At 43.9% G+C, this 21,159-nt stretch overlaps 2 long non-coding RNA genes across 2 annotated transcripts in view; one reads left to right on the top strand and one right to left on the bottom strand.

Annotated features, from left to right (window-relative positions):
* LOC110403681 overlaps positions 1 to 21,159 on the bottom strand; it is a 113,418-nt gene that overhangs the window by 2,735 nt on the left and 89,524 nt on the right. Inside the window, exon 5 of the long non-coding RNA XR_002441791.1 lies at positions 4,509 to 4,582. This is a non-coding gene — a long non-coding RNA (uncharacterized LOC110403681). The remainder of the gene's footprint in view (positions 1 to 4,508; positions 4,583 to 21,159) is intronic.
* The window catches only part of LOC110403682, a 135,366-nt gene that overhangs the window by 93,495 nt on the left and 20,712 nt on the right, over positions 1 to 21,159 (top strand). The gene's annotated exons all lie outside the window — the stretch shown is intronic.

Genomic DNA, 21,159 nt, shown 5'->3' with positions numbered 1-21,159 from the left:
TCTGCAGGGAGCAGAAGTAGAGAAGAATGTGGTTAGAACGTCCCTTCATCCTGCTGTTCCCTGAGGACAGAATGATTTACAGGGTTTAGTGGTGTCAGCACAATTTGTGTGGCCTTCTGGAAGTGCTTCTCTTGAGGAAGAGCTTCCTACAATTGTAAAGCATACCCCTCTGCGTTTCAGTGACTCTGACTTCAAAGCAAGGTGGGCAGGACTGTTCCTATAAATACCGGACAAAGAAGGAGGATACAGATCTCTCCTGTTGAACCAACACTGAAACAGCAATTGCATTATTCATGTGTGGCTCATGGTTTGGTGCTCAGGCTCAAGGGAACGCATAACCAGAACGTGGATGGGGAATTAAACTCATCTGGGTTCTTATTTATGTGCTGGTGTAGTTGTGTCCTGTTCTTGGCTGTAATTTGCGGGTTCTGATGGTATTGTAAAGTGCATGTTTTTACACTTAGGCTGAAAAAGTTTGAACTTGAGATGAACTCAAATCTCATACCAGGAAACCTCGCGCTGAAGGGAAGTGCAAGCCTGGATCTGAACTCATCTTTTGTTAGAGCATTCTTGCAAACAGGAATGTGTGTGTTGTGCACGCTTCAACCAATTCACACCAAGCGCTGTCATGGGTTCATATCACTGCAAAAACACAGATGGCATATCTAACATCTTTTAAAGATAGTTCCTAGTGCACTATTTGCTGGACAGAATCTGCTTGCAGAAGTCTCCCTTGGGGCTATGTGTGGCTCTCAGCACTGCCCAGCAGTATAGCAATTATCAGATGTAGATATGTTCCATGTGAAGCCGATTTTTTTTTTTTTGCAACTCCATTTCTGATTGCTGTTGTTGTTGCCCAGGCTTAGGAAAGAGATTGCTTCAGCAGAATATGAAGATAATAGAATGCTTTATGCCAAGAGGGAATGTAGGGTAAGAGCTACAATGGATGGAAACTGCAGTCAGCAGCCTGAGATAACATGAGCGACTGGCAGGACAGGAAACAGTTTGGGATCATGGCTGAGCTCTGCTAATGGGAATGCATGCTTTAACATATAACAGCACTGCTTGAATTTTTCTGCTTTTTCAGTGTGATTTTCAGTACAGGCATAGTTTATGTCCTTAAAAAGACGCATGTGTTGTGAGGCGTCAAATTGTTGGATGTTGTAAGAGAAAGAATGACGTTAGGGAAGTTGTGGAAATGCATTCTGGTACTCTGCCTTCTGAGCCTGGGGTAGCTGAAGTTGCTCTGTGATGTGGAATCTCTTTCCTGTAGCACCATGGGAGGGTTGGGTGTTAAGCCCGCCTAGTTAAGCTTACCCAGTATCACAAACTACTAAGTTTTCCCTAAATGTTTTAGATCAAGCTTAAAGACCAAAGTAATATTTCAGTCATCATGTAATTACAGTGATGGGGAACGAAGGAAGGCATGGCACTGTCACTGGCAAGGTGTCTGGAGATGGCGTTTCCCCATGTGGTCCTATTTAGGGAATGGGAAATCAACCCTGTCTAGCAGAAGGTGCGAAAACAAGCTTAGTCCAAAACACTCCACCTGCTTTCCCTAAACGTTGGTGACCAATTGAACCTTGGACCTGTAAGCATATTCTTGGTGTTACAAGAAAGGACATTGAGCTCCTGCCTCCAGTGCTTGGAGGGAAGGCAGAACACCCCACTGGTGGAAGGTGACTGACAAACCTAGGGCAAAAAATCCTCTTACATCCACTGGTAACCAGCTGATGCTGCAAGGTGTTAAATCTAATTACTGTCTTAGGGCAGAGCTGCACCTTTTATGAGCGTGCCCCATTACGGAAGGCAGCCTGAATCTCTCTCAATTCATTTCACAGGCCCTGGGGAGACCAAGATGATTTGAGTCACATCGCCCTCCCCCTTCCCGTGCATGCAGGCAAAGACTGTCACAAACACTGGATCAGAGCATGTAGCCTAGGACACTGAACGTTGTCTTAAAGGTACCGGGAGATGGCAACACCATTATTCTTTCTAGTCACCTCTGATTTTATTCATTTTGCTGCAAGGAAATCATGGCTTGATTCAAAGTAGAAATTACTAATGCTATTTTCTCAATAGTCAGTCATTGTTTTGCTGCTTGGTATGAGGTGGAAGTGCTCACACAACTGACTATGAATTCTTCTAGCTATTTTTTTAGCCGTTGTTGCTGTTTTTTTCTAGCCTCCCTCACAAACCTTTCCTTTGATAAGTTGAAGTATTTGATTCTGGGCCCATTTCCCAAACCTCACCTTCAGTGTTTCAACTTTACCAGCTGTTTTTTTTTTTTTTATTCGACCCATTAGTGAGCTGACAACATTTTAAAAATATTTACACAATTACTGAAGAAATTTCTCAGTAACCAGTTCAAGCTGTGATTAAAACAGAAATGAAAAAGCTTGGCTGACAAGAACTGGTTAAGCATGCATTTGCTTTTAAAGTAAAGCATACGAATTCGTAAGTATTAGGACTTGCTATTTTGGTTGTTGCACGTGTATTTATTGTCCATGTGCTATAGATGTATATGCAGCTAAGCGTATATGCATAAATATAAAAGAGAACGCATGTAAAATTCACTTGCTACAGTAACCATTGTGGAAGCCAATAATGGTTGGCTAGCCGTGAAAAGCACGGGAGATAAGGACATGCTTACTATTAATACTGTTCATTTTTAGAAGCACACACAATGGGGCTCCTATTTTGACATTTTCTTCTGAAATATGAAGTACTAGGCATTGTCAGAGCCAGGATACAGGGCGAGATGGACTTTTAACTGCCTGCTGTAGTGATTCTTATCTCACTTTATGGGGTGAATTAGAATTCTTTGGATCAATGGATATACACTGTCTTTTCTTGTATCAGAATAACATTACACATCTCCTTGTCATTATAACACACTGCAAGATTTTTTTCAATGATAATGACAAGACCACGTCAATCAGGAATTTTATAGTGGGAATTTGCTTCTTATTACATCTTTCACCTGGCAAAACTTTCCGCTTTTTCTTCTTGAATTACCATTCAGAAGTTGGTAGCGAAATGTTTGGAATTTAAAGAAGAAAAAATGTCTCACTTCTGCTGCCAGCAATGGTATATAAGTTATACAGGCATTAACTTCTCCTCTGCATCCATTATTATAAAAACAGCATGGGCAAAGCCTACACTTTGTTCTGCTTAAATATCTGCACAGATCAAAGCTTTTCCCTGATAGACACTATTGTTGGAAAACATTAGTATGCGCTACCTGTATTTTTCCATGTTCAAAGGAAGCAATCACGGAGCACTTCATTTATTTTACTAAGAGCTCAGTCAATGCTGCACTGTTGCCATCCTGCAAAGAATGTATTTTCATGTAGAGGTATTATCTTTAACAGATTCTTTTTAAACTCTAGGAAGTATGTGATATTTTTATTTTGCATGATGAAGACTGGACACACTTAGAAAATTTGCTTATTTTAAGGCCTTTAATTCCCTTTACATTTTTTTAAATTAATTGGAAATTTCTTCTGTGCAGACAAGTTCTTCTAGACCCACTATTAGAGCCTGGACTCAGTATGTTATCAAGGGAGATGCTGACTAATGGCGTCCACAGGATCTGAAAAAATGTGGAAGTGGATTACAGAAGATGCCAACTGCTTTAAAAAAGAACACTGCACCAGGAAGTTACCTCTCATAAAGAGCAAAGACAGCTCCAGTGTTGATGGGGCAACTGAATTTAGGTGGCTGAAGTTAGGCAAACTGAATCAGCGTCTCTGGAGACAAAGGCACATTTTCAGATATGTCTCAGGCACTGCTGTGCATTCAGAGATGAATCTCACTCAGACTCAGTGCAATTTAAGTGTCTAAGTTAGGAAGATGTTTTCAGAAGAAGGTCTCATCAGCTCAGTTTAGCACGTTATTTTTGTTTTGGTCATTCCATGCATTTTTGCTCAGGACTGTTTGTCCTTCTAACAAATGACCACTTTGAAAATAACTACAATTGATTAGTCTCAGTTTTCATACTTTGCTAATCTCTAAAACTTCCCACGTAAAATGGTGTCTTAATTGCAGCATTTTGCACCTTGACATTAACTGTACTCATGACCAATTCAAAAATCAAAATAGAAACTTTGTAATAATCTCCCATTACAGTTTGGGTTATGAGAAGCTGAGAATTCCCTTAGGCTTGATTGATAAAACATGGCATTTGTCCTATTCCTAGGATGATGTTCAGCAAACTTTATGACAGAGGGAAACAGCTGGTAAAGTGGGTTCATGGAAAGGTGAAGGTAATATAGACATAAAAAACAAGAGGATAATGATTTTAAAAGGGATAATAGTTGTAATAACACCATTAACCTTTTGCTTCAAATTATTGAATGTGGGGTCTCTTCAGCAGGCTAATCAAAGGTTTTCATTAAGTGCGATGCAAGAGGAAGTGGCAATATACAACCTGAGGTGATTTTTTTCCCTTTTACAATTATTCACTATCAAACTCATACTGAAAAAAGAAAGAGAGAAATACTAACCCTTCGGCTGTTGAAGACCCCTTGAAGCTGACACTTTCAGAAGAAACAAACTCCTCCTTCCTGCTTTCTAAGAGCTGCATTTTACAAAGGAAAAAAAAGTGAAATGAAAAATAAGTATTATTCGTTTGAGATACACAGAAAATTGAAGTCAGAGATGTAAACGGGTAGCGAAGTGCTACAGGGCGAGCAGTGTCAGTGCAGGCCAGCTGCAGGCTGGCTGTGTGGCAGTACCACGTGGAGGAACAGGATCAGCAGCGGGGACTCACCAGTACGGGAATGTGTGCACAGCACGAAGCCGAGCGTGCTGCTCTGCTGGGCACCTGGTCAGGCACCTGACTGCAGAGATCTGTGCTGCATCACCTGGGATGTGCGAAGCTCCACGCTGCGCTGCCTAGGTCACTCCTGGTATTTGAACAGCTGATTCTGTCTGAATCAGTGAGAGCCTGCCTTTCTCTCTTTCATTTTACATGCGTGCAGGGTTGGCTAGCAGAGGCAGGCTGTGCTTTGACAGTTTATTCGAATGTTAAAAGGCAAATGCATCGATGGGGGAAAATTGCCGTAGATGATGGAAAAGCTCCTGGTGACTCGATGGAATTATTCAGGAATGTGGCTGGTTAGGCAAATCTCCGTCATATCGTTTCACAGGTGGAGATCTTTACTGTTTACTTAGGGCATCTATCTAAGGTGTGGATCAGAGCACCTCTGGCTGGAAACCTACCTTCTGTATGCAGTCAGCAGGGAGAAAATCACCGAGTTAGACACATACAGCAAGACTGTCTGACTAGCTTGCTATGTGTCATGTCAATCTAGTATGAAAGGAATAAGTGTAAAAGGAAGTTTGCACTGCTCCTCACTGACAAAACCCCATACTATTAACAGCCCCCTTCTGTGGAATCAGAAGATGGTGAAAGACTTCAGGAGCAGTGTGCCTTGAATTTGAATTAGCCAGACTGAATTTAAAATCAACGAGCTGAAAGGGCCTGAGATAAGAAGTCGGAACATTCAGAGGAAATGAGAACTGTTCCGGGAACTAAAGGTGAAAGAAATACTAAGACACGTTAAAAATATTCAGCAAGGAGAGAGACACCTTTTCTTTTCCACAACACCTTTTCTTAGAAGTCATCTATAATCAGTAACCTTTCCCAGACACTTTACCAGGCTGTTTTTAGTAGCTGAATGCTTTGTTTCAAAGCCACCCATTGATTCAGTGCCCTAAGTGAGGAGTAATTAAGGTGGACAGAGATCCTGCCCGCTACAAGGATGTATGAGATGCAGAAGAGAATGGGAGAAAGGGGAGTTAATTAATTTTTCCAAAGATAATTCTCACACCACACGAGTCTGCTCTGTTCATCTTTCTGTTGATCTGTTCATTTCCACGTACACACAGGCTGATGCAGATATGTATGCATTCCTGAAGGATAATGAACTGTTTAGGCAGTACTTTGTCAGAATGTCATTTCAAGAGTTACATCCTTTTAATGCTCAGTAGTTTAAGCAAACTCCAAGGTTCTTCCTCAGCAATAAACCCATTAAATCATCTTAAATACCATGTCATAATGACAATTTGATGCCACCAGATGTGACACTAGGGATTTTTTTTTAAACGCTTTCCTGCAGATACAGCTTCCTGAATTTTAAATTCTCTAGCTTGTTTGCACAGCTGTTAGATCACAGAGCTCTGCCATCTTTTTGCCTTGCATCAGTTATTCACTAAATCGTGTGTGGCGTGACTACAAACTCACTACAGCTAAAATGGTTAGGCTCATATCCACTTCACCCTCATAAAGACTCGATAGTTGAGCTTTATGTGAGCGGGTGTATGAGCATTAAAATCCAAGAGCAGTATCCATTCCAGCTGTGGAGCTCCCTCATGGGGAGATTTTAGAGATGCAGGCAGAACAGCAGAACTCTGCCTCTCACATACCTTTTTTCTCTAGCTGCTTAGCACCCTGGATCGATGAAGAATACAGATGCCTGGCCCCTTTCCCTGCTTTTCTCACATTGTCAGCAAAAAGGCAACCAGATCGGTAGTATGGCACCACTGGGACACAAGAGAGACTTGGGAGAGGGAACACGTTAGCGAATGGCGCAGGAGTCCAAAACGATCTCGCACAAAGAAATAATTATTATTTCACACAGTGCATGTTTAAGTAGTGGGGAGTGTGGAAAAATGGGAGGCCAACAACAAAAATATGCAAAATGAGGAGCAAACTGAATGGAGGATAGATTATTCCCTGCCCCTGAAACATGGTGGTCCAAGACAACCTGTGATCCAAAAGTCCCTTAGTTCTGGCTCACAGAATGGAGGAGACTCTCTCAGGAACAACCTGTTCTCCTGACCAGCTGCACTGGACCAAGGGAATTCAGGACACCGGGCCTTGGCTGTGATCTGCTGTGAGACTGACCAAGTTGTTGGGCTTCTTGTCACGCTGTGATTGTGGGCAGGTGGGTGCCACGTGATGTGAGGTGGCAAGTGTGGACACTCTCTCTCTGAGACCTTGCAGCAGACATGGATTTTCCCCTAGAAAAGGCGATGTGTGTGGGATGCATGCTGGCAAGGACCTGGAGTAAGGTCATGAGTAAGAGTGTGCTACAGTAAGCGTGACTACGTCAGGCAGCAGCACTGATGGTGAGACTGGGAGCTGTTCTGTGTTAGGTCAAAATCTCTCTGTGACCTGAAGAGACTGCTGAGCAGTTTTTCTGAGAGTCAGGAAAATCAGCACAAGACACTGAAGGCCTGGCTGGCTGCGTGCACCAAACACTGCCCAGAACTCAGCCTGAATGTGATGCAGTGTTACAACAACACCGAACTCCTGTCATTGCCAGAGGATTGTGGAATCCTGATATAACATGAATTAATCTTTAAAAGTCTGATTCAAAGCCCACTGGAAAGATTAACGTTGCACAGTGTTTTCGTTTGATTTGCTGTTTGGCTTTGTGGCTAACACATGAATGTTTGAGTGGCTCTGCACCGAAGAGGGCATGCAATGCTGTTTAGATTACCCTCCGGTGAAGTGTAATTTTTGATAACATCAGTAAATACAAAACAGAAACAAAATGACGACAGCATTTGAGCAGCTTGTGATAGCAAATGAGGTGGAAAAGTTAAATGGATATAGAAAAGGATTCCCAGAGGTTGGATCGCAGCACAGTGCTGGTAGCAACCTACTTGTTTCCATACTGGTATCAACATGTGGAGCTCTAAATCTTTCTGAATCGTGGCTGAACAGAGAGATTTGCTCATAGCTACCTTTTCTCTTATTCATATTGTATAAGCTGTCCTCCTCTCCTACTGGCAAACAGATAAAACCTCTGTGCCAGCTATAGCAGCAGTTTACATGGAAAAGCAACGAAGCAATTTCAGGAAAGTATTAAATGTAATTTTGGCTTTTTTTGCTGTCACTTAGCAGCTCGAAAGAGGAACTGCACTGATGCGCAGAGACTGGCATGTTCAGTGCAAACTCATAACACAATCTCATTGACTGCTTGTGGACCCCATCTCTCTCTGTTTCCATCTGTTGTTTTATGTTTTAAGACTAAGTTGTTTGGAAGATGTCCAAATTTCTCTCTCTTCCCCAACTTGGATACAGTACCTGCCTGCCTTAGGCTCCTTATATAGACAGCAGAGAGAGAAGCTTCTCCAAAGAACGAATTGCTGATGTGCCAGGGTGCTCCTGTTCTCCCCCTCTCCCTTCTTCCACTCTCTTCCTCTGACTGCAGAGGGCTTTTATAGGGTGCCTGAATACACCACCTCAGTTAAGGGCCGAAGTTTGATGGGATCAGTTTGGGCTGTGCCACCTTCTTCTGTCCATGATTATTCAGAATTAAGGCAACACAGACTGCAAGGAGTATGAGTGGGGATCTGCCACTTTCTTGTGGCCCATGAGTGGCACCAGCGGAAGCTGCCTCGTCTTGGTCTAGAAAATAGCTCACGGCTGACAATATTTCAAGAGATAACAAGGGAATTTCAAGCTTATCCAAGAAAAAAGAAATGACACAGAATATAAATAAGCAAAGTGCATAAAACATAAACCCATTCCTATTAAAATTAGCTATGTTTTAATTTCTGAAACGGATGACATGTTGTTGCTAGGGTGTGCTGAACAGGAAAAGATTACATGCATCATTAAGAGAAACTGTTTTCAAGGGCCCTTTTAAAAAATTGTATCTATGTTTGCAATTGCCATGTGCAAAATATAAAAATCAGAGAAGGGGAAAAAAAAGCAAGCAGTAGAAATAGCTCATTTTGTGAATTATAGGAAAAAATACACCATCTGTGATTTAGTGCAGTTCCCAAGTTCCCATCTGTGATTGAAGCAGTCCTCATTGAAGGCTGAATTCCTGAGCTGTTCCGTATGATAAAATATTTCTCTTGGAAGAAGCTTGGGCTAATGGGTTTGTCTGTCTGGAATATGGCTTTTCTAGGTGAGACACAAAACCCTAGAGGTCTACATCTGCCTCTAGTGGCCAACTACAGTTCACATAAACAGAAGCAAGAGTGAAAGGAGGTCAGCAATCTCAGAACCTTTTTTATCAGCATTTCTGTACTGCTTTTTATCAGGTTAGGTTGCTGGATGTAAGAGGTCTGGATGGTGAGTCTTAGACGGTCTTATGCTCTAGTGTAAGACTGTGTGGTCACATGCTTGCATACTTCTAAAAGTGTAGTATCTTTTTAAAAAATGATCCTATTTCTCCATTTTACCTATTTTGTTGTGTTTTAAGCAAAGGATGTAGGCAGCTAGCTGAGATCTGTGGCTGAACTAGGGAGAAAAGCTCCTTCTCCTTTGGCTTTCCTGTGTAGTTTTTATATCTCAGAAGAGTGTGTGTAGTCAGCTGCATTCTCATTCCAACATTTTTCCATGTGGGCAGATGAAATCACTGGAGTCCCTGCACAATGAGGCAGCTGCAAAACAGAAGCTCTACCCATTTCCTTTTGTTATGGTTGTTAATTTCCCAGCAGAGTGCAAAGCAGACATCCCTCATGCCGGCAGCAGGCCTCTAGTGCAGGCTCACTGCTGGAGTCTTCCAAAGCCTCTGTGCAGTGTCACTGCTACCTGTGTCTTAGTGCAGAGGTGGCCTTAGCTGCATTGTGTACTTCTATAAATGCAACATTTTCCATCCCAGTGCTCTATTAAATACACACACGTACACCCTGGTGTGGTTTCAGTTACCACTGAAATATATATCTGAGTAATAAATGCATTCACCTATTTAATTTATGTTTATATTTTCTGCTCTATATAATTATATGCTGATTATACAATTATAGAAAATACATGCATATTTTGCACGATTATGCAGTTAATGAAATAATGCCCGCAATAGAGCTCTGTGTGTGTGTGTGTATGCATGTTTATGAAAATACAGCCACAGTTGGTTGTGTTACAGTTGTCCAGAGCTAGTTGGGCTCCATCTGCAGTGAGGTGTGCTGCTCGAGCAGACGGTGGCTCAGTGGAGGAGCGTGTTTGTTATTACTGTTATCACCTGTGGCTGAATCTAGTTGTATTACAAAATGGTTTCGGCTTTATAATAAAACACCTGAGATAAGGATGTTCATCCAACCTGATTTGGTGCTCGACTGACTCGGCTCCCTGCCCCCATTTTCAAGCACTGTGTGAGGTGCAGGGAGCTGCCCAAAAGGGACAGCTCGGAGCCCCTTACACTGTGCAGCACAGGCTGGGCCACTGAGCCCGCATCTGCTGTTGCCTCTGTTGGTTTTAGGACAGGCGTTTCATTGTGTGAGTGCAGCCTCAGAGCAGCCAGGTGCCGTTCCAAGGCAGTGCTACTTGCTGCTGCATGAGCATGCAAGGGATGGGTCAAATTCATGTCACGGCATGCGATGTTGGAGTGCTCGGCTGCAAACTCGCAGAGTACAGTTGCAGTTGGCTCCCGTACAATCCTGTGGTCTGGGTGCTCTCATGCTTGCTGGGGCTTCCTAGTCACCGGTTTAATACAGATGAATAAACAAACAAGTAGCAGCCATTGATAGCATCAGCATCTGTGTTTGCACTGATGGTGAGTGAAGCGATTCACCCAAGCTGACACGACAAAACTGCGTCAGAGCTGGGGGCAGGACTCCTCCCTCCCACCTGCCTTCCCTGGGCATCAGCTGCTCCCTGCGTAGCTCCTCGAGGGAGAAAGAAGTTCTGTTCCACTCAGTAAATACTATGGCCGTGCCTCTTTCATACTGTACAGGCCCTGCAGCCAAAGGGTTAAAAAGAAATGCGTGCATTTGGCATGCTGTGTGGAGTTCCCAAAGTCTGAACACGAATGACCAAATTGCTTTTTACTTTTTAAATTAAGCCCTCTGTCCGTATGCATGCAGCTAACACTGCTGTTCCATTAAATGAAAGAATTTGTTCCCGCTCGTATTTTTAATAGGCTAAGACCCTGCAGTTCCGTCTCACAACTTTACTGACACAAGATCTTATTAAAAGCAATCCTCCCCCTCTCCTCCTTGAAATCTGAGCTTCTGATAGCTTCATCCACACTGTGTTTATTTTATATACAGAGCTTTGCAGCTGCTGCTTCCTTCTTCTCTGATAAATGACAGTGTAACTGTTGCATCCACTAAAAAAAAGTAAATAAAATTAAATGGGGAAGAACAATACATCTCTGGCAGAGAATATGAAGTCTTTTAAGGCACGTATCTAAATTGTACAGCCTGATCTTAATTGTGAGGATAATTCTTTATTATTTCAAGCAACTTGGAACATGACAGAAAATGCACGCTCTTGGCAAGATTTCTTTGGAAACAGTGGAGAGAATTCTCCTGAACTTGGAAAGAGATTGAAGCTTCCTTACTAGGTTAATAGCACTATCCTCTGTGATGAAAGAAGAACGGAAGAAGATACTAGAATCTATTGTTTGGTCGGCTTGGAAGGTTTTTGCAGCACAGACAATACTGGATGAGGCCCGGCAGTGAGTGATATATGGCAGGACAGGAGAATGAGGTGTCACTGTTAGCAGCAAGGAGCCCCATGAGCCGCCCCTCTGGACAGCTCAGTGTCTTGCTCTGCAGGAGGACCGAGAGCAGGAGCCTCCCCTGACCCTTCCCATCCGGTGAGCCCGGCTGAGGCCATGCTGGGCTGATGCCACCAAGGTATGGCTCCTTCTGGGCTCTAGGCTACTGCCCTGCTGTTATCACTGCTGCCTGTTTGTGCCATCGCTGATGAAGCCACCAACTGCAGTGAAGGCCAGCAGCAGCATCGTGGTAGTTAGCCATGGCTGTGGGACTGAGGTACGATTTCAAGGTCTCCATTCAGTACTGAGACAAAACTCCTCTTGAATTTATCAGCAATTTGTCTAAGGAGCTGGGAAACAATATTAAGCAGAGGGGGAACAAAGCAAGAGAGTTATGTGAAATCAAACCTCTAAGTTAGAACAGGACAACATTAGGGGTAACCTCCGAAATGGGAATTGTTTGGCTCTTCCTGGAATAAGGGGAAGCTGTGCAATGTGCAGTCAGCTTGTCACTAGCCTGACCAGTTCACAAACTGCAAGTTGCTGGAGGGGAGTCAGGGACAGAGACAGTCAGGTAGCTGAGGAAAAAAGAGGACCTTGTACAATGATCTGTAGGAAGGGTGAAGAAATACTTCCAAGCAATGAAACGCTGACCTTGGTGAGGATGAGAGGATAAATAAATAATCCAGGTGATGACTTAGAAATGTAGAAATCTTTTATTTAAAAGAAAGAAAAGAGAGAAAAAAAGCTACAGAAGGTGGAATGTGCTAAGAAAGACCTTGGGAAAGATCAAACTGGGCCAAGCACTGCAGCTCTGTGTGAAGAGTAGCAGTTGACATTCAGTCGAGGTGTAAGCCTTATCAAAAGGATGAAGGAATAATGGCTATATGAGGAAAGAAAAAGGTTTCCAAAACAAGTGAAGTCGCACTAGTGGGAGATTTCCCCTGGATGCTGTCTGGGAGATGTGTGGAGGAAGGGGTGAAGGAGGGCACCGGCTCAGGAAAGCACACGGCGTGACTGTTCTCAAGCTGCTCAGCAGGACTCAGCTTTTCTGCCTTTCCAGATGTAGGTGCTCACCAGCCCTGCCACGGCTTCCCTGAACGCGATGCCCTGCCACGAGTGTGGCACTGCAGCCCAAGCAGGTCCCCAGGAAGGTGCCATGGGGACAGAGCTCTCTGCAGAGGATGGGCTCCAGCTGTGCCTGCTGCTGCACCTGCAGCTCTGTGTGGATAACCTTAGCCTTACGGAACCTAAGCCTTTTACATGTTGGGTTTAATGTATAACCTGTGGCAGTTCACCCTTGCGCCTAAATAGATATTGGCAAGTTGTTTACTGTGGCCTCAGCCTGCTTTTGTGCCTGTGTAGGGCACTTGCTGGGTGCAGTGCTGCCTGGAGGCCTGACTTGGAGAGGGTGGGGTGAACCTCACATTCCTGGAGAGGAGGAGGATGCTCTGGACTGTGCCCATATACCTGCTCTGCAAGGCAGGCTGAGGCTGGCTGTGGGTTACTATTCCATTGTAGCCTCAGGGGTAAATAAAAGAGGCCACGTTCCCATGAATGCTGGCCCTTGTACCACTACAGGTGTTAACAGGAAAAAGGGCAGCTCCTTGACCTGAGCCAACCCAGAGAAAAGCATTTGAGATACCTACAGATCTCCCTGTTTCAATACAGCTTCTTGTATACGCTGCAGCTTTAGGCAGAATATGAAGCAGTCTGACTGATATTAATATAAGCTAGAGCTCATCATGAAATAATCATGCCATCTTTGGTGAAAGTGAGAATTTGTCTGGGAACCGATCAGGTATTTCTCTGTGGACTAAATGCTGAATTAGGAACAATGATGTGATGAGGACACAGTAAGCAAAAAGTCCTGCTCTGTGAATGAGGGCAATAAGGGAGATCTTCAGTTAGTTGCATAAACTATTAACCTTTTTTGCTGCAAAGTGCCATCTAGTGTTCACGGCCAGTCCTGCTGGCTGTGGAATTGCAGTGTCAGGAAAACAGTTTAAAAGACTGTAAGGGAGGCAGACAAACAAACTTTAATAACTAGATATTATTGGTTGTTAATACAGTTGTCCTCAGCTTCTTCAATGTATGATGGAATGGGAAATGTTTCAACTGGGTTAAAAATGTAATCTAGCTTTCAGAAAGCAAAGCAAGAGACCATGCTGAAGGAGCATGTTATTTTGAAACCAACTGCGGAATTTCATGCACAAAACATGCGCCCAATGATTTGCACGTGCAGGGAGCATTATGGTATTATGAACTGCACTGGAGCTTCTGTGTGCTGATTTGGGAAGTCACATTAGGCCCTACACACATGGAGTGGTGCAGGAAGCTCTCTTTCCTGCAAGTTTGCAGAACAGCTGCAATGAGTAAGTGAATCCAGGAACAGGAAAGCAGGTTAATGATCATCATCCACTGTGGGTAGGTGCATGCAAGCTAATTCTGTATGCATATTAGTAGTGCAATAGCAAACATACCTTATAGTCTTAAACCAGACCCAGCAAAGACATAGTTCAGCATCTAAAGTCTAAGAATCAGGAATGTAAGATCCACAAGAATGCTTAGAAATTGGAGGTGGAGGAGAGGTAAAAAAAAAGGGCACAAGAATAATTCTGCATTCAGGACTGTATCTGAGGCATCTTTCACACTGGGCTGGGGCAGTCCTCATTGGCTTGGCAATCCTCCTGCCAGATCCGCACCCCTGAAACCACCTCGAGCACAGACCTCAAACAGAAAGGTTGTTATTATTATTTGTTGTTATCTGCAAAATGCTGACAGCACTTAGAAGTGCCAGAGGATTCATGCCTTGGGTTTTGCTCTTGCAGTGGCCAAGAGCACAGTCTAATTAGCCCTAAAAATGTCCATGATAGAGAACAGCCCTACTGACAGGGAGCAAATTAGGTCTCTGACCTAGCAAAGCATTTAACCATGTGCCACATATTTTAGTACATGTATCTCTAGATTAAGACCTGGATGATGTAACCTTTTCTGCCTCTAATTTCTTTGACTGCAGTATGAAGTACAGCCCAACTTGCTTGCTGGGAAACCCTTGTAGTAACCTGCTTTCTAAACTGACACCTCTTGACCGGAAAAAACATTAGGGCGTACATCCAAACCAGAGGATCTTTGCCATTACTCTCCTAGAATTTCCTTAGGAAAACTCACCCCCATGTCCAGCTGTCCACAGCAGCTGACTTCAGCAGTGCTGGCCAGCAACATCTGTGGAGAAGTTCAGAGTAGCTTTAGCACATCTGTGGCACAACCACTGCCCTGTCTTCTCGACAGTAATGCAGCCCCTTCCCTGACAACTGGTCTTCTCAGAGACTCTTACTCCCTACGTCACACAGTCCTGTCCTTATACACGGGCACATGTGCAATCAGAGTCTTACGGCTATCTCAGCAAGAATGACAACAGTTCCTCCTTTCTTTTTACTCCTTTGCGATCTGCTGAATCATTCTTGCATTCCTTGCCTCGTTTCAGTAATAAATGACAAAACAATACAACAGCAATGAAGAACATGAAAGGTTGCAGCAACTATAGAGGATAGTGAGAAGTAGGCAGATTTATCTTCTTGGAGTTTGGAAAGCAGCAGTTGAGGGAGCTCAGAGCTTGAGGGAGTCATCACCTTCTTGTCTGAGTTAACATTAACTTTATGACTCTGAGAGGTGTCTGTGGTAATGAGGACTTTGTGTGGAGCTACGTGATCCTCAAGGGAATTCTGAGTTTAAAGTTTTACCCTGTATCTTCTCATGTGATGTTAGAGGCTTAAGCTCTGCAGGACAGACTGGGGGCACGTCTGCTTTCCTTTCCAGTCCACATTATGACTTCGGTGGGTGGCTTCACGATGGGTAGAATAGGAGGCTTAAGAAAGAGGCTCTAGCTGGAAGCTGGTGGGTGTTACATTTGATCAGATAGAAGCCTCTGCTAGAGCGTGCCAGAAAATAGCTGCTCTTTCCCCACACTCATCATTGGACATCTGAAATCTCTGGGCTGGTTGGTCTGACTGCACCTCTCTGCTCTTATCTCCTACGTTTTATATTAATTCCCGAGTCTTCAAATCTGCTGAGTGGTTTCCACTGCTTTGGCAGGGCATGGTACCATGGGGCAAGACCCTGTTTCTCTGTCCTGCCCTGTTGTGATCTCAAAGGCTCTGAAGCGGCACCTGCAGAGGGCACTGCATGAAGCTGGCAGATGAGATATCTGCCTGCAGCCTGTGTGCCTCCCTTCGGGCACATCCATTCTGCCTCTTTTGTACCGAGCTGGGAGGGATATGGTCATAATACATGACAAGTTACAAACTAATCGGAGCAGGTTAGGGTCACCTTACATTCTGATGTAGAATTAAACCAGTAAGGAATGTTACTGGCTTATGCTAAAAATGGTCATCATGACTGTTTCTCCTTTGTTCAGGCCTGAAGAGACTATTGATCCCATTTCTGAGTCAGAGCCTAAACACAGTTTTTCACACAATTCTCAATTAGCAGCACAAGAGAAAACAGATAAAACTTCTGAATTACTGAGAGGGAACCTCAGCAGTTTGCACATCAGGGTAACAGCTCCTCTTCCAAGTAGAACCATCAGTTCTTTAATGAAACCCAAGTGCAATCCAGCATATGCCCAAATAGTACAGAGTGTGCCGAGAAACTTGAACTGGGTTTTGTTTATTGTCATGCACTCAGTGCAGTGACATTTGCACAGATTACATCTGAAGATGGGGGGAAAAACCCCACGCCTCCCTTAGTAACTGCACAGTGTATTTCTTTAGTGCCACCTCTTGGCCAGCAGACTATAGGTGTCATGCAAAGACTGGAGCATTCTGAGGGATGCAAACGTGTTAAACCTGCTCTGCTCCGTGCCGGCGTTTCATGGAAGGAGGGAAGCAAATACTGTAAATTGGCATAGACAGAATGCCTGAAATATTTCTATTTCCTCCTTCCTTTTTAACAGGATTATTCTGTGATGTGCATGGTATAGGTTGTGATGTAGAATCCTACCAGCTGGTGTGTGCTTGGCTTTGAATGTACTCATACAAAAAAAATAAAAAATCAAGCACTTTCAAGTATAAAAACAGTATTTTTCCCAACACAAAAATAAATTATTAAAGGAAAGGGTTATCCAATATTTGTTCAGTTTAGCTACTCTACAATACAATTCCAACGTATCTTTCAAATGGTCAGAAGGACCACTGCTGCAACACAAGCAAGGGAATTTTTCAGTAAATCTATCAACCTCAGAAATCTGGTTTGTGCAAAATAATGTTTTTTTCAGACTGCGGTCTAAAAATCTCAGGGTTCATGACTGATTTGTGCAGAGTCAGGATAAGGTAAGTAATACAAACAGGGCAATCTAAAGATTTGCTACCCAAGAGCTGGAACCTCCACAGAAGTGGTTTCAGGAATCTGCAAATGAAGAAAAGCTATGCACAACTGTGCTAGAGAATTCTCTTCAGATAAGGGTGCTCACCCTAGAGGCAAAGTTTTCGAGTGACAGATCATCCATTACATCCTTAGGTAATCTGTGAAAATAGTTAATTGCCTCCCCCTGACATAAAACATCCGTACCTGATTTGCAGCCTGAGTTCATACAGCTTCCATTTCTAGCCAGTGGTTTTTGCTGCACCTCAATGGCATGCTCTTCCAACTGGAAGTATCTGTTATTTTCTTTTTTGAAAGTATGGATGCTATTTTAATTGCCAATTACTGATTAATAAAAGGAATTCAATAATACATAATAAAAATACCTTATAATATGAATTACATGTGGCCCAGCTTTACTGCTTAAGTCTTGCCTCAGTCACTGATTGGAATGGTTTATCCAAGTGCTTATCTTTAAGCCCCAAAATAATCCCACTGAACTCAGCAGTAGAAGGCACCCTTCAGTATTAAAAACCAAATCTCCAGCCGTAGCATTTTACAATTTTAGTACCCGACAACCTAAGTGTTTGCCAACTGCAACCTTTCTTTTCATTTTGACTTCTCTTGGGCGTATTATGTGACTCTAGTTTTACTCATTAAAGTCTCAGATTGTGCTTGTTTTGTTAACAACCGTTAGGGCAGGGGTTCTGACTCTTAATTGGCACCATCTGGAAATGAGAAGGAAATTGCTTAGGATGAACGCAAAGATGAGGAAAGTCCTTACACTTTTTCACGTCTGCAGAACTTGTCCCATTTGCAATAGCCACATCTGACCTAGGAACCTGCTTGCCCTTTCATTTCTGCTGGGAGCTGGTGGGAGTGTTTTCTTTCAAGAAAAAGATAATCGACGTGTTGCCAGCGGAACTAGAAAATAATCATTTTAAAGTGGGAAGTGGCACAATGCAGGCTGCTAGCGCACCAGGCCTTTTTATGCAAATTGAATATCTTTGTTCCCAGTTTTTTCCAATCTTGCACCACTTGTTCAGCATTTCCTCATTTTCTGGCACTGGTTTCCATAGCTGCGTGCAATCACACTCTCACACAGATGTCATTCCGTGTTCAAAGCACTGAATGCTACAGGGCATATTAGTGTTTTTATGCTTTAGATCTATCTTTATGTAACTTCAGAGCTTATTAATATATACCATTTTGTGTGATTAAAAAACAACAACCTGGCACATGAAAAGCTCTGAACAGGAGAATGGATTGTAAGGAAAATGGCTATCTTTTCATTACGTAGATTTTAAGCTAGACATGAGATTTGCCCAGAGAGTCAGTGGACTGGGCATTGGCTACTGCGGGGCTGTCATTCCCTGTCTGCAGCCCTGTAGACTGCATGTCAAAAGAGAGAAACAGAAAAAGTCAAATGCTATTTAACTGCAAAGACTTTCACATTATGATTTCACAGCAGTGGACACAAATGAGTGGAAAAAGCCCATGGCATTCGTCTAAAGGCTTTTTAAAATCTCACTGAAAGGCATGCTCTTTTGCAGAGTGGAAAGCTAGAGACTGGACTGAGATGTGCAGGTATGGGAATGATGGCCTCACTCTGAATATGGAATGAGCACAGACTGGAAGGGTGTAAAAGCTCCGGCTGTTGGTGAAGCACAGTTCTCCTAGTTAAGTTACAGCCTGAAATGCTGACTCTAAAACTGTTTTGCCAGGAAGTATTCAGATGTGTGCCAGAACATAGCGCTCTACCTGTGGATGCTGGTTTTGAAGGAATGAGAGTGATGCGGGCCTTTTTCTGACCACCAGTTCTGACTTTCAACTGCTTTCTGTCTAACGACACCAGCCTGTCACCTGCTAGCCAAAGCACTGGCTGTTTTAGCAATAAAAGCCACAAGTGAGTTCCCCTTTCAGGTTCTGCTCCTCGACAGCGTTTGCTGTCCTTCCAGGGCATCCTGATTACCTCCAAGAACAAGGCCGCCCAGCACAGGCTTACATTCTCCTAATTCACCTAACGCTGTAGGTGCACGTGGTTTAGATGGCATCACTCAGCAAAGCAGCAGGACAATCTCCCCATCCAGTTTAAGAGTCTACATTTATAAGGAGCAGCTTTCCAGAAAAAAAGATACGTTTTATTAAGGTGTTTGGAATCTGTTGTTGCAGCATGGGCAGTGGCAATAATGTGAAATCTGGTGTATAACCCACCCTGTGCTCACTAAACCCTTCTAGAAATGGACAAGCAAACACATTCTTCCTGTCACGATCTCTGGCTTTGTGTTAAGGGGTATGTGACTCGAGTAGCAATGTAGCCCTTGGTCAGCTGGAGAGGTAACGAAGAGAGCCACACAACCCACACAGTTCTGCTTCCAAACAGCAGCTCCCAGCATCTTCCCAGTGCCGGGAAGTTTCCTCCTTCTCCTTTTCCTTCTGTACATTAAAAGGAATGTACTGATTATACGGAACTATGACAGCAAATTGCTACTAATGTATGAAATGAAAATCCACGCCTCATGGCACAGAGATCTTAGACAGAGACTCTGCAATTACTGCCTTGCTACAATTTCTGCTGGGTGTTACTTACTCAAACACAATACTGAGCACAGGCAATTTACTGCAGAGGTCATAAAAAAAAAAATCTCATTAAACCCACATCATTTAAGACCAGGTAGTTTCCCAGCTCACGTTTCGGCTTGGCACAACGCTGTGGAACCTGGCTGGGTGGCTGCCCACAGGAAAAATTCCTCTCTGGTATGAGGAAAAGCAGTGGTAGTGGGAAAGGTGAGCTGTGTGCTGTACGGGAGGACGCGGAGGCTGACTAGCTGCAGTCTGCTTCTCTCACTGTCTTGCAGAATCATGGGGCTGTAACCAGCTGCTGAGAGTGCAGGTGAGATGTGGAGGGGCTTGGAGCTGAGCAAGTCTTTTGTGTAGCCAATAGCCTGAACCTGATCGCCATTTATTTCCCGGGAACAGCAAACCCCCTGGGGATTTGGCATTCTCTCCCATGTGATAATCTGTTGAACACTCTACAAGATACTGGATCAATTTTTCTCCGCAGCGGCATCAGTTACTTGCAACTGCTGCTTGGAGCAGGCAGGGCCAGCTGGCAGCAGTGCGGGCAGCTCATAAACGTGCTGATGTAGCACTGACACAGGAGCTGCTGCCAGGGCCCTGCCTGCAGAAGGGTAGGCAGGAATCAGAACTATCTTTGTGCAGTGTAATTTAGTGACAGGCCCAGCTGTCCTGACTCCTGTTTTTAGGTGGTAAATACCCCACACAGAGGTGCCACAACTGTGCCAGTCAGGGTGAATCAAACTCTCCAAACAGCCACCAGTGAGGCACTTTGCCTTCTCCAGCTGATGACCCAAGGTGTCAGCTGGTTGATGTAACAGGAGTAAACACGTTTCCTATCATCCACGTCTCTTACAGCCAGATGACACTCCCGCATCTGAGTGAGGTGTCAGTCCAAGAAGAAAAGCAGGCTCCCAGATCTGCCTCCTTGGTGTTGGCTATGGCTGGCTGGAGCCTCTGCAGGGGATGGCATCTGTGTTCACCGACTGCTTCCTGCTGCCCAGCTCTGGGGCTGGGCCATGCTGCCTGACTGCAGTAGGAGCTGCGGTGGAAGCAGAAGCTCTGTGGGCGAGCCAGGAGCCTGGCAGGGGCTCCAGCACGTATGGGAATAAACACACCCAAGTGACTGCAGAAAAGATGGTTCACCCCAAGAGATTGTGATTGTAACTACAGACACTGAAAAAGCCAGACAAAAAAACCCCAATATCGGTTTACTGACTTTTCTTCCAAGACAATGACAATACATTTTTAAAATGAATTAATTCTCTTCCCTCAGCACCCTAGCACATCCTTTTTATGTCTATAATGCCTAGCTTTCCATTGGAATATTACAACTGAAAGAAAATACTTGATATTGATGGGGAAACAACGCAATGACATCAGATACCCAAGGAGAGATATTTGTATATACAGAGAGAATTTAACCTCAAAGACTCAGTTCACCTATTCATGTGTGATTTATATTGCCCCAGGCTCCTAGGCAGAGTGAACACTGACACCCTTTGATGTTGAAAGAAGCCTAGTGACTGGCCTTTGGAGAGATTTGTGATGTCTCTATCAGCCTGTCAGTGGAAAACCAGGCAGCAAAGCCAGGCCCCCTGAAGATTTCAAGGCCTTGTAGGCAGAGGAATTGTGTAAGCATTTTACTTTCACCGAGTGCTTGAGAGGCTGAGCACAAACAGGCAGTTTAATTGAGTGGCTACAGAGCAGTGTGCTGCAGTCCGTATCTGCATGGCTCTCCATGACCGAT

This window comes from Numida meleagris, chromosome 9 (genome assembly GCF_002078875.1).
Source record: "Numida meleagris isolate 19003 breed g44 Domestic line chromosome 9, NumMel1.0, whole genome shotgun sequence".
NCBI classification, from domain to species: Eukaryota; Metazoa; Chordata; class Aves; order Galliformes; family Numididae; genus Numida; species Numida meleagris.
This window is presented reverse-complemented; position numbering and strand designations above follow the sequence as displayed.